This window comes from Capsicum annuum, unplaced genomic scaffold (genome assembly GCF_002878395.1).
Source record: "Capsicum annuum cultivar UCD-10X-F1 unplaced genomic scaffold, UCD10Xv1.1 ctg3647, whole genome shotgun sequence".
Classification (NCBI taxonomy): Eukaryota; Viridiplantae; Streptophyta; class Magnoliopsida; order Solanales; family Solanaceae; genus Capsicum; species Capsicum annuum.
Genome location: NW_025843459.1, coordinates 1154328 through 1166300, shown reverse-complemented (window position 1 = coordinate 1166300; position 11973 = coordinate 1154328).

The following is an 11973-nucleotide window of genomic DNA, read 5'->3' as shown; positions in this document are numbered from 1 at the left end:
AAATAGTTATCGTCTTCGTCTTCGTCTTTGTACATATTCTTCTTTATACACGGGCTCCAACCATTTAGTTAGGTTATCTTCTGGAAATTATATAACAGGTCTTCCTACTTTCTTGATTGTTCCAATAGATTACCTATCAATTGCAACATTTGGATTATATGTTGCAATAGATTCTATATCTGCTGTGACATACAGATTGAGAATCATATGCATAATGCAACAAATTACTAACCTATTCCAATAGATAATCAATCTATCACAATAGGTATTATATCTATTACAACATATATAAAACTTGTTGCATTATAAAAATTCAACTTGGCCAGACATAAAATTTTTTGCCACTACATGTAAAGTGAAGTGGCTTGAAATGAAAAATTGTTATGGTGTTCGTTTTTGTCTTTGTACATATTCTTTTTTATACACTGGCTCCAACCATTTAGTTAGTACCCCATAAGACTAGACCTATTGTATCTTTCCCACATTGGCGTTGCACATACCGGTCATTTCTGTGTCGGTCAGCAAACAATCGATATATGCAAGTGAGTACGGCCCGCACACTGCACCGATTCTATTTCACTGGAGCTTGATTTTATTATTTTGACCTTCAAAAACCCATGATTCCTTCCTCAAGATTTCAGCCCACAAATGATCCATCATCTTACTCTGTGTCAATAACTTGAGCAACAACTTCAAGAGTGGCTGCATATGGGTTAAAAACTTGTCCATGCTAAAGAATGGTAAGTTGCAGTCATAAACCTTAATTTTTCTCTCATGGATTAGTATCAAAACAGTGAGAAAATATTTTACTTCCATATTCATGAATGCTAGGATGCTCTTTGCCTTGGTCCAGCTCTTGCCACGTGGATATGGCCTCTTCCCCCTAACATATTTAATCGCTTCTTCATCCCACTGAAACGTAAAAAATGACTTATCAAATCCCAAGCCACTAGAATCAGCTAGCTCACGGATATTATCATACCTGTACTTGAAATTGTTGTAGAAGTTGAGGTCCATTATCCTATAGGCAGCATCATAAGCATCCAGGTACGCTAATTTGCTTCCCCTCATGAGGCAGAGAATTTCATTAACATACTGTGATATAAGAAGATAATTTTTAAATTGGTTGGTAATTGTAAAGAATAAAAACACAGTGGAAATAATCCAATGCAGAGGGATCTCTGAATTAGTTCACAGATTACCCAATCAACACAACTTATGCAACAGATGTGTATTATGTTGCAAAAGAATACCAAGCTGTTGCAATAGATTACATATCTACTGTGTAGATTCTTATTCATAGAGTATATTGGAAGGCTAGGTTAGCAAAAGTAATCTTACATTTTCCTCGTACCACTAATGAATATTTGCCATATTCGTGAAGTCTTTGGCGGCAATGAATGCATGATGTATTCATTTTGAACCTTCGTATTGTCATTCATGATTTCTTCCAGTTCCTTCTTTTTCTCCTTGCCAAGAACCATGAATATATCTACCTTCTTCAGCGGCCCCTGAACTTTAATAACTCTTGGAGCGGGAGGAGTTACAATTTTTGATGATTTCAAAACGAAGAGAATTTGTCCAATTTTTTTCTCTTCCTCCTAACCCGCCACTGTAGGAGTGCATGGCTCCCTCACCTTGTTGTATGGTATGAAACCCCTCATGGATTTCAACTTCTCAAAAACTTCAGCAATAGCCTTTAGCTTTTTAAAGAGTTTATCCTCTTTATCCTTGCACACTTTCCATTTGCAATGAGAACATGAGGGTGAAGAGGGGTGAGAGAGACCACTGTAATGGTGGGAGGAACCGATGTAGGGGTGAGAGGGAACCATGAAAGAGGTATTTTCAAACGTATTTATTTTTTGCTGAGCACCAACATGATCATAATCACGACTAGCAGCAGCAGAAGCATCAGGATGGCTGCCACCATTATAAACAACTCCACCACCAACACCCCCAGAAGAAGCACTCAGATTTGTTGCAGTTTGAGGTTGGTCATGATGAGATTCAACATTAGGATAACCTTGCCTAACTGCTCTTCTTATAGTTATTGCTCCAGCTAATTTCTTCTTTATTAGCTTCACCATTAGCTCTTCTTTTGCATCAACAAGACCCAGAGTAAGAAAAGAAGTCATCCCCAACTTATCAACGGTAGGCACGATCCAAGGATGCACAACCTATAAAAAATACATGAGGCATTTAAATCATATAATAATAATTTGCCGTCAGTTGGGTTACATGGATGTTAACACAGCCAACTTATGCAATAGACGATCCAGTTGCCAAAACAACTGATCTGTATGTCACAATAGATTGATAGTATATTGCATCCAATTACACATCTGTTGCATAATTTGGATAAGATGGGTAATCTGTTAAGTTAGGTTCAGAGAACCAGAGCAATAGATGGTTAATCTATTGCAAAATATGGATCATCTATCGCAACAGATTACCCATATATTGCACTTGTTGCAGTTGATAGGTAATCTGTTGCAACAGAAGACTCATCTATCGCAACAAATGGAACACAGATTGAACATCTGTTTCAATATCTTTCTTTAAGTTAAATAATTTTAATTGAAAGAAGGCGTACTACATCCTCCAAAGGGTTAAATAGATCATCTACCTACTCCTTAATATTTTCTTTCTACCCTTTCCAGCCACCAACCACCTAAGGATTCTTGGATGAGAAACCTCATCTGGGTAATCCTTGAACTGCTTTTGGAGGGGAGGAATGGATTCATATGCCCAAGCCTAAATAAACAAGAAGTAAGCAAAAAAAGTCATAATAACCATATTCATTATAAATTAATGGATGAGTAAAAATAGCGATTAATTTTACCATAAAAGCCCAAAGAAAGCCATATAATGTGATCGTCCCTGTGGATAGCTTTGTCAGTAAATATTGGACAGTCAAGTAGTAGCTGTGTATCCCTAGGGATAGTCAATAAATTTTTCAAAATCATTAGCAAGCGCCAACAAATCATCTTCTATGACTTTCTTGGTGTCTCTTGCCAATAAAACAGAATGGACAAATCAAATTAAGCACAACTTCTCCCTGCAATGCTTTAGTATGTATTTATCCTCGAGATCTGCCATCAAATCCTGTTCTTTGTAGCTACTATGTCCAACAATGCCCAACAACCCATCTTTTTCCTTTGTGTTTATTGGCCCCTTTGTGTGGTGTTTCCTTGATGAGAGGTTCTTCTGGATGATTGTATCTCAAGCCCATAACTATGGAAAACTCGTTCAACTTAAAACAAACCGGCATGCCACAATAGTTGATCTAGATTTCATCCATCTTTTTTTCACACTCCTTCGGATCTTTATCATCCCCCTTGTACTTGATCCAGTGCTTGAGAAGATCATATACCATGCTCATTGGAAAACTGAGAGTGCAGTCCTCAGAAAGCTCAAGAAAGTATGCAAAGTATCTCTTGTTAAAAAGTCCGCCTATATTTTCATTCTTCATAATTCTCCTTAATTCATTCTAACGTTTCCCTATTTGGCATTTAAGTACAAGATCACCACTTACTTTTTCAGGGCTATCCATTGGCATCGCAACTCAAAACCTGTCGATACTAATGGTTTTGACAAAATAATTCTTGGATTTTGATATTATTTTATGCCCCATTGGTGAGAAGGAGTTTATCACTTTCCTCGACTTCATTTTTCCCCGACTAAGATTGTTCAGGAAGTTTCTCCGAATCTATCTGTACTCTATCCAGTTTTGTTGGGTGGTTAGAAGTTGATCCACTTTCAGTTTCTTTTCTTTTGGGAGACATCTTTTAAATAAAAATAATAGAAACACAAAAAATACATTGCATTTGATGTCTGCATAATTTTAAAAAAAGAAGGTAAGACAAATTTCAACAAATTATTCTACTCCACATTACAAAAAATACTCCAACGGATAACCCATCAGTTGGATCAGATGTAGAATCTGTTTGAAGATCTATTTAATATCTTCCAACAGATATCCTAGCTATTGCAATAGATGGACCACCAACACCATAATCAATGCAACCACTAATTCCACCAAGACCACCACCAATGCCACCAATACCAACACCAAGACCACCGATAACACCACCAAAAACACAAATACTAACTCCAACAATAACATCCAACAACAACACCACAAATACCATCCAACAATACCATGATAGTCAACAAAATACTAAGACAAAAACTAGGGTTTTCTCAGGTGCTTCCTACTTTTTTAGCATCAAAACATAAAATTGTTAACCCATTCTATAAGATAATTCAAGTAAAAGTTTTCTTTTTCATCATTAACTAAAAATCCCTAATTTTTAGAACAAAAAAGAAATGTAGAACTCTTCTCTAACACTGTTACCTATAAAGACACAGAAAATGATAGATACAAGTGAGAATGAAGTCAAAAATAACAACTGTGTGGTCGGAAATGGAAAGAAAATTGATCCATTTTGAAGGGTTGAACAATATATTGAGTAGTTGTTGTCTGTATTGTTAAGAGAGAGATAGAGAGGGGCGATAACTTGAGATTTAAAATGAGGAAAAGTTTTTCTCACAATGGATGATTTGTATGCATTGATTTGTAATTTTGGAAAAGAATGACAAGTTTTGAAATTATTAATTTGGTCTGAATTGATCTTAATTAATTTTTAAAATTTCAAGATATATAATAGTTTTTAAAACCCCAAGTTAATGATAGCTCATTTCAACTCAGAGTGATCGATCGACGACCTGAGTTGGGATGAATGTAATACCAACGCTAATTGCAAAGACTAAATTGAAGTTTTAGTTGACCCTATGAACTCATTCATTCATTCCTAGTTCCACCTAAATCAATTTAGGTACCATTAATCTTAATATTAAGTTAATGAGAGCTCATTCCAAATCAGAGTGATCGATGGATGACCCAGGTCGGGATGAACGCAATACCAACACCAATTGCAAAGACTCAATTAAAGTTGTATTTAACTCTATGAACTCATTCATTCATCCCTATCTCCACCTATCAATTTAGGTACTATTAATCTTAACATTAAGTTAATGAGAGAACATTTCAACTCAGAGTGATCGATCGATGATCCAAGTCGGGATGAACGTAATACCAATGCCATGTAATTGTAAAGACTCAATTGAAGTTGTTGTTGACCCTATGAGCTCATTAATTCATCCTTAGTTTCACCTAAATCAATTGCAATAAAATCTATTGGAATAAATGACTAAGCTGGTAGAAATTTCTAATAGATATTCATATCTATTGCAATAAATGACATATCTAATTTAATTATCACATAGACATTTGGATCTATTGTGATAGATTACTGAGTTGTTGAAAATTTTCATACAGATATATATCTGTTGGAACATTTGAGATATTTGCTTTAATTATCAAATAAAAAGGGATTTTTAAACAAATATTTCTATCTGTTGTAACAGATGATTGTGCTTTTGGGATTTTAAATAGATATTGCTATCTGTTGCAACATATGACATATCCGCTTGAAATTTTTTTTCTTTCAATTTTAAATCAAGCTTCTATCCGAGTAGATAAAGTAGCATGTACTACAAAATGCAGTAAAAAATGAAGAGTTTCTTTTTTTTGGATAACTCAAAAATGTGTTCATTGAGTAGTATTATCTTGTTTTTTCAATGTCACTAGTTTTCCTCGTGCCCCTAAAATTATTAATTATATTAATTAATGAATATTGAAACCCACATCTACGTACACGATACATCTAGAATTACCTCATCTCTCTTCAGCTTTAGCCCTAAATTTATTTTACTCATCTCTTATCTTTTCCTCTCTAGGTTAGGGTTATCACAACCTTTTTTCTCTCTTCTTTCTTTTCTCTTCTCTTTCTCGTAAAGATCCTTTCAGATCTAAATCGATCCATATCTTTCCTTGACTGAAATTGTTGTTTTGATCCCCTTTTGACGTTAAGGTATGGTTAACTATTGCTCTTTCATTCTCATCTTCTTCTTTGCAAGTTATTTACATCTGTTTTTTTATTTAATTACTATTTACCCATATGATATTTATTTAAAAAATTTGAAGGAACTTTTAAGTGTTGAATAAACAAATTGAGAATTTTTATTACAATATGCGAAAAAAGTATTCTGTTGAGAGAAGTTTAAAAGCCTTGTTGCCAGTATCATTTTTTTGTATTTATTTTGTTTGTTTCTTTGTTTTTTTATGCTGCTATTGTGTTGTTGGTGGGCTTGGCATTGTTGGAAGTTATGGTGTGTTGTTGTTAATGGTGTTGGAACAAAGGATGTTGCTTCTTTATTATTGATGATGTTGTTGATGGTGTTGGAACAAATGTTGTTGATTCTTTGTAGTTTATGTTGTTGTTGATGTTGCAATAGAAAAAACAACTATTGGAACAAATTAAACCACCAGCAAGGCTATTTTGATGTATTCCAACAGACTCCACATCTGTTGAATAGATGAATAATGTTCTTTCTGTGACATCAATTTTTTTCCTCTTCTTTGTAGATATAAGAAACTGACAGTTGATTAACTTTTGCCCGACCATCAAAAGAGGCTACAGTAAATATGAGTTTGGAGAAATACGTTGTATGCAGATGGAACCACTTCATATGTGGGAGTTATGTATTACTGATAATATTATCGTGGAAACACACATAGAGTACACTGATTTTGTGAATGTTGTTTTTACCGATTAGTCATAGATCATTCAAACAAGATATCTGCAATTTTACAATTAAGTTTGGTAGTTCTGAACTGATAAGGCCTTGAGACCAAGAATAGTTTTGATACCCTGTTAAGATTTAATATCGATTGTTGCTCATGTTTATTTGTCAAGAATTATGAAGGGATCTAGTTTTAGTGTCATTGTAAAGAGATTCAATTGAAATTGGACTAACTTTTAGGGTGCATTGGACTCTGAGAACTCCTTTGAAGCCTAGCACTACATCTAACTAGAACTAAAATCCAATATAGTTACTACCCTAGCCTAAATTTATATGGTTAGGTTGCTCAGGGTGATGATTATACGCCAGAAGGTGCAGTAGGAGAATGCCTTTGAGGGAAAATGGGTGGTTGATAAAAGACTATATCATCTGAGAGATAATTGAAGAAGAGACATAGGGTAGAAAGTAACTTCTAGCGAATCTGGAGGATGAAATAATCTTAAAACATGAGAAATCTACATCAAGTGCAAATATTAAAGTGTATCGGGTAATGAAAAATCCATCTGTTGTTTCTCTAATAGAAAAATAGTGTAGATGGTTACTTTGTTAGGGAGCTGCGACTAGGTAGCGTGGTCGGGATTATAACCTAGATAAAAAATAGCAGAAGACCTAGAAAGCAACCTTAAGTGTATCAAGGGTTGAAATGATGTACAATAAGTCTAGAAAACTTGCACAAATAATAACTGCAGTTAATGTAAGGAATCTAAATGAAGGCGACAATTTTTGAATTTTAAATTGCATCCCATGCCTTTTTGTTTGTGGTTCTGATTATGTCCACTGTTGTTGACCTGATTGGAACCACAAAAGTGATTGAAAGTCAAATTTAGTACCATCACTTCCATAGAAATATGGTTATACTTGATTGTGTTTTATAGCCTTAGCATGCTTTCAACATTTCTTGGAGAAGATTAGAGGCTTTCTCTAGTTTATGAATTTCGATAATTTTCAAGTTTGCCTCTAGTTTGCTGATTCTGTATTCAATCTTGTCATTGCTGTATTTGATGTTGATCTCGAGTTCCTGATCTTTTGTGATCTCGATAAGGAACACCACCTTCAATGTTGTGGCATTTTAGAATGTCTTCAAAATACTTTTTTTAGAAGCCTTAAAGGATACATGGAGGTTCGCTGTGTTTGTTTTAGGTCAAAATGTGTTGATGCACACTGAAGATGTGGTTCCAATAGTTGAACAACACTCTTTTACCGAGCGTTGCTCAATGCAGCTTGCTCAACCAAGTTGATGAATTACTAAGAAAGGAGTTACGTAGAGTGTGATCTAAACCTACTATACCAAGCCTACCAAACGTCACATAACTCCAGGCTTATTACCCTATCAAAAAAATTGGCCCGAGTTAGTGCATAAATCAAATGAGCTCAATCTCTTAGCCTTTCTGCTGATCGCTTTTCTCTAATATAGATGACAAGATATCTGCTATGAAAAAGTCTATACCGTTGCCAGAAATGCTTTCTAGGGCATAAATCTTTAGATGACATCAACAGTAATATTTCAATATCAAGTGATATTGAGAGATTCCTAGTCATGCCTTCCCAAGACTTTTGCTACGACAAGAATTTTTGCTGATGACAAGATATCCACCATGCAAAAGTCTACACCGTCAGTAGAAATTTTTGCTAGAGCGAAAGTATTCAAAAGGCATTACTAATAATCTCTCAATATCAAGGAAGTTTTGTACGAAAGTCTTTATTAGACATTTGAAAATAAGGATGTTTTTAGCAATGACTACACATAATTATCATCAACAACCTCACCAGATTCACTCCTCCTCGTACAAAAGAAAAGGGAAAAATATTTTTATTTGCATTCGCATGTTATTTATTTAAAAAACCAAACAAAGATGAATTAAATACTAGATTTAGTTCATCTTTGTTTGGTTTATTAAATAAATAACATGCGAATGCAAATGAAAATATTTCTACCTTTTTTTTGGTTTGAGGAGTGAATCTGGTAAGGTTGTTGATGCCATAATTATGTGTAGTCATTGGTGAAAACTTTTTTATTTTCAATTGTATTTTGAAGTCTTTCGTATAAGACTTCCTTAACGTTGAGAGATTACTAATAATGCCTTTTGAAGAATTTCTCTCTGGCAAGAATTTCTATTGACGGTGTAGACTTTTGAATGGAAAATATCTTATCATCAACAGAAATTCTTACCGTAGCAAAAGTCTTAGGAAGACATGATTAGGAATATCTCAATATCACTTGATATTGAGAGATTACTGTTGATGCAATTTGAAGACTTGCGCCCTGAGAAGTATTTCTGGCTATGGTGTAGACTTTTGCATAACAGATATCTTGTCATGTATATTGGAGAAGAGCGATCAACAGAAAGGCTGAGAGATTGAGCTTATTTGATTTGTGCACTAACCCGGTCAAATTTTTTTGATAGGGTAAAGAGATTGGAGTTACATTAGATCAAACGCTACGTAACTCTATGCTTATTAATTTATCAAATTGGTTAAGCAAACTGCATTAAGAAATACTCGATAAAATTGTGTTGTTCAACTATTGGAACCACATCTTCAGTGTGCATCAACATATTTTGACCTAAAACAAACAAAATGACCCTCCATGTATCCTTTAAGGCTTCTGAAGAAGGTGTTGTGAAGGCCTTCTTCAATGCCACAACTTTAAAGGTAGTATTCCTGATAACTCTATACCAACTTTAAAGACAACAGCGACCAGCTTAAATACAGAATTGGCAAGCTGGAGGCAAGCTTGAAAATTATCGAAATTCACAAACTAGAGCAAGCCTCTGATCTTCTCCAAGAAATGTTGAAAGCTTGCTAAGGCTATAAAACGCAATGAATTAATCCATATTTATAAGGAAGTAATGACACTCAATATGTCTTTCAATCAAGTTTGTAGTTTCGATTATGCAACAACAGTGGATCTAATCAGAACCACAGACAAGAAGGTATGAGATGTAATTTAAAATTCATAAATTGCTGCCTTCGCTTAGATTCCTTACTTTAACTGCAGTTGCTATTGACGCAAGTTTTCTAGACTTATTGGACATCATTTCAACCCTCGATGCCCTTAAACTGCTTTCTTGGTCTTCTTCTAGTTTTTATCTAGGTGATAATCCCGACCATGCTACCTAGTTATAGCTCTTTAGAAAAGTGTCTATCTATATTATTTTTATTTCAGAGAGACATCAAACGAATTTACATTACCGGATATACTTTCATATTTGTACTTGATTCAGATTTCTCATGTTTTAAGATAATTCCATCGTCCAGATTCGCTAGAAGTTACTTTGTACCCTATGTCTCTTCTTCTATTATCTCTCAGATGATATATTCTACCATCAACTCCCTTTTTCCATGCAGGCATTCTTCTTTGGCTCCTTCTGGCATATAATCATCTTCTCGATTAATCCTTCAATATAAATTTTGGCCAGGGGAATTTTTATTATTTTTTCATTCTTGTTTGATGCAGTGCGAGGCTTCAAAGGTGTTCTTGGAGTCCAATTCACCTTAAAGTTAAGTCTAATCGCTATTGGTTCTCTACAGTGACACCAAATATTAATCTCTTCTTAAAACTGGACACGCATAAACATAAGCAACAACCGTTAGTAATTCATAACAGGGTATCTGCACCATCTTCATGAGGCCCTCAGCCTTATCAATTCAAACCCATCTAACAACTGTACAATGCAGGATTTTTTTTGAATGATCAGTTCCTAATTGGTTAAAAACATCATTCACAAAAACATTGTACTTTGTGTATGTTGTCTCGGTGACCTTATCAGTAATACTTCTTAACTCACTCACATATGATAGTGGATCCATCTACATGCACCTTATTCTTCCTAGCCCATGTATAGCTTAAATTAAATAAATAGATGACTAGCAAGTTGAACAGACACCACATCTATTGGAAAAGTAAACTGATATATCCATCTATTGCAATAGATTGTCAATATGTTGTAAGTTATCTAACAGATGAAATATATTTTGCAATAGATTACCCATCCGTTAGATTTATTTTAAAGTAATTTTCTTTTCTTTCCGAAATACAATAAAAGATAAAATATTGTATTTAGATCTATTTTTTTAATTTACATATTTGAAAAGTCACGAGTTTTATTTAATTAAGGGATATGAAATAGTCATGACTTTTTATTTGACTAAGTCACCCCTTCTAATTCAATTATTTATAAATTGGTCCCTCCAGCCTCCTTTTCTTACACTCATTCGTTCATTCTACTACAATTACAATACAAATATGGCTGATCCAGATTCGTACAAGAAGATTCATATAGAGTCCTTGCGGAAACTTCAAAGGCAGTTTGATGAACTCTAGAGGGATTTGGCCTACTTTAGAGCCATGCTGAGGAGGACCGTGCTGCTGCCGGATGAAAATTGTCCGGTTGACAATAATAATAGTAATGATAATAATAATAGTACTAATAATAATTAGGTTATGTTTTTTGCTTTCTTTTAGCGTATGTATTTTCCTTTTTTATATCGGATCTACCTATAAGGGATTAAAAAATCTATGTATATGTTTGGTTTGGTTTGGTCGAATTTGAATTTTTATTTCTTATTTAATATTTAATTATCATTCTATATATTCCCTATTCTCAACATGTCGACGGTTGGAGGTAGGGATTGAGATCTTGTGGCAACAGAGGGTAGTGAAAAGTCATGATTCTCCTAAAAATGATTCGTAAATAAATAATAAAGAACTAAATGATATAAACAATTTATAACCGTAAAAGAAAGATAAATTAATTTTAAAAAGAGTTACAATATTGGATTAATTAAGCTATATGAAGATTGTTAAGAAAAATGTGAAACGTCGTGATTGTGACCTTCTGTCTAAACACATTCATCAAACAAACAACTTCGTTGATGCATCAAATTCCTTATCTGTTGCGACTGATAAATTAATTGTTAGAAGAAATCAAAAAAGCTCCTAAAACAGTGGTCAATTTGTTGCAACAGATGGTATATTGTTGTAACTGATAGGTTATTTGATGCAATAGATATACAATCTATTGTCATAACTCAATAAAAGAATGGTTATTATTTTATTGAAGAAACGGTTATTGAAAACGAGGTGTCTTTGATTTTTAAATTGAGAAAAAGGTTATTTAAATTTAAGAACTAATTAATAATAATAAGCTGAAAAGTCATGACTTGTCACAATAATAAAAAACTCACCATCTTGATTTAATTAAGTCATTTCTTTTCACAAAAAATAATAAGAAAATAAATGATAAACACAATTTAAATCGTAAA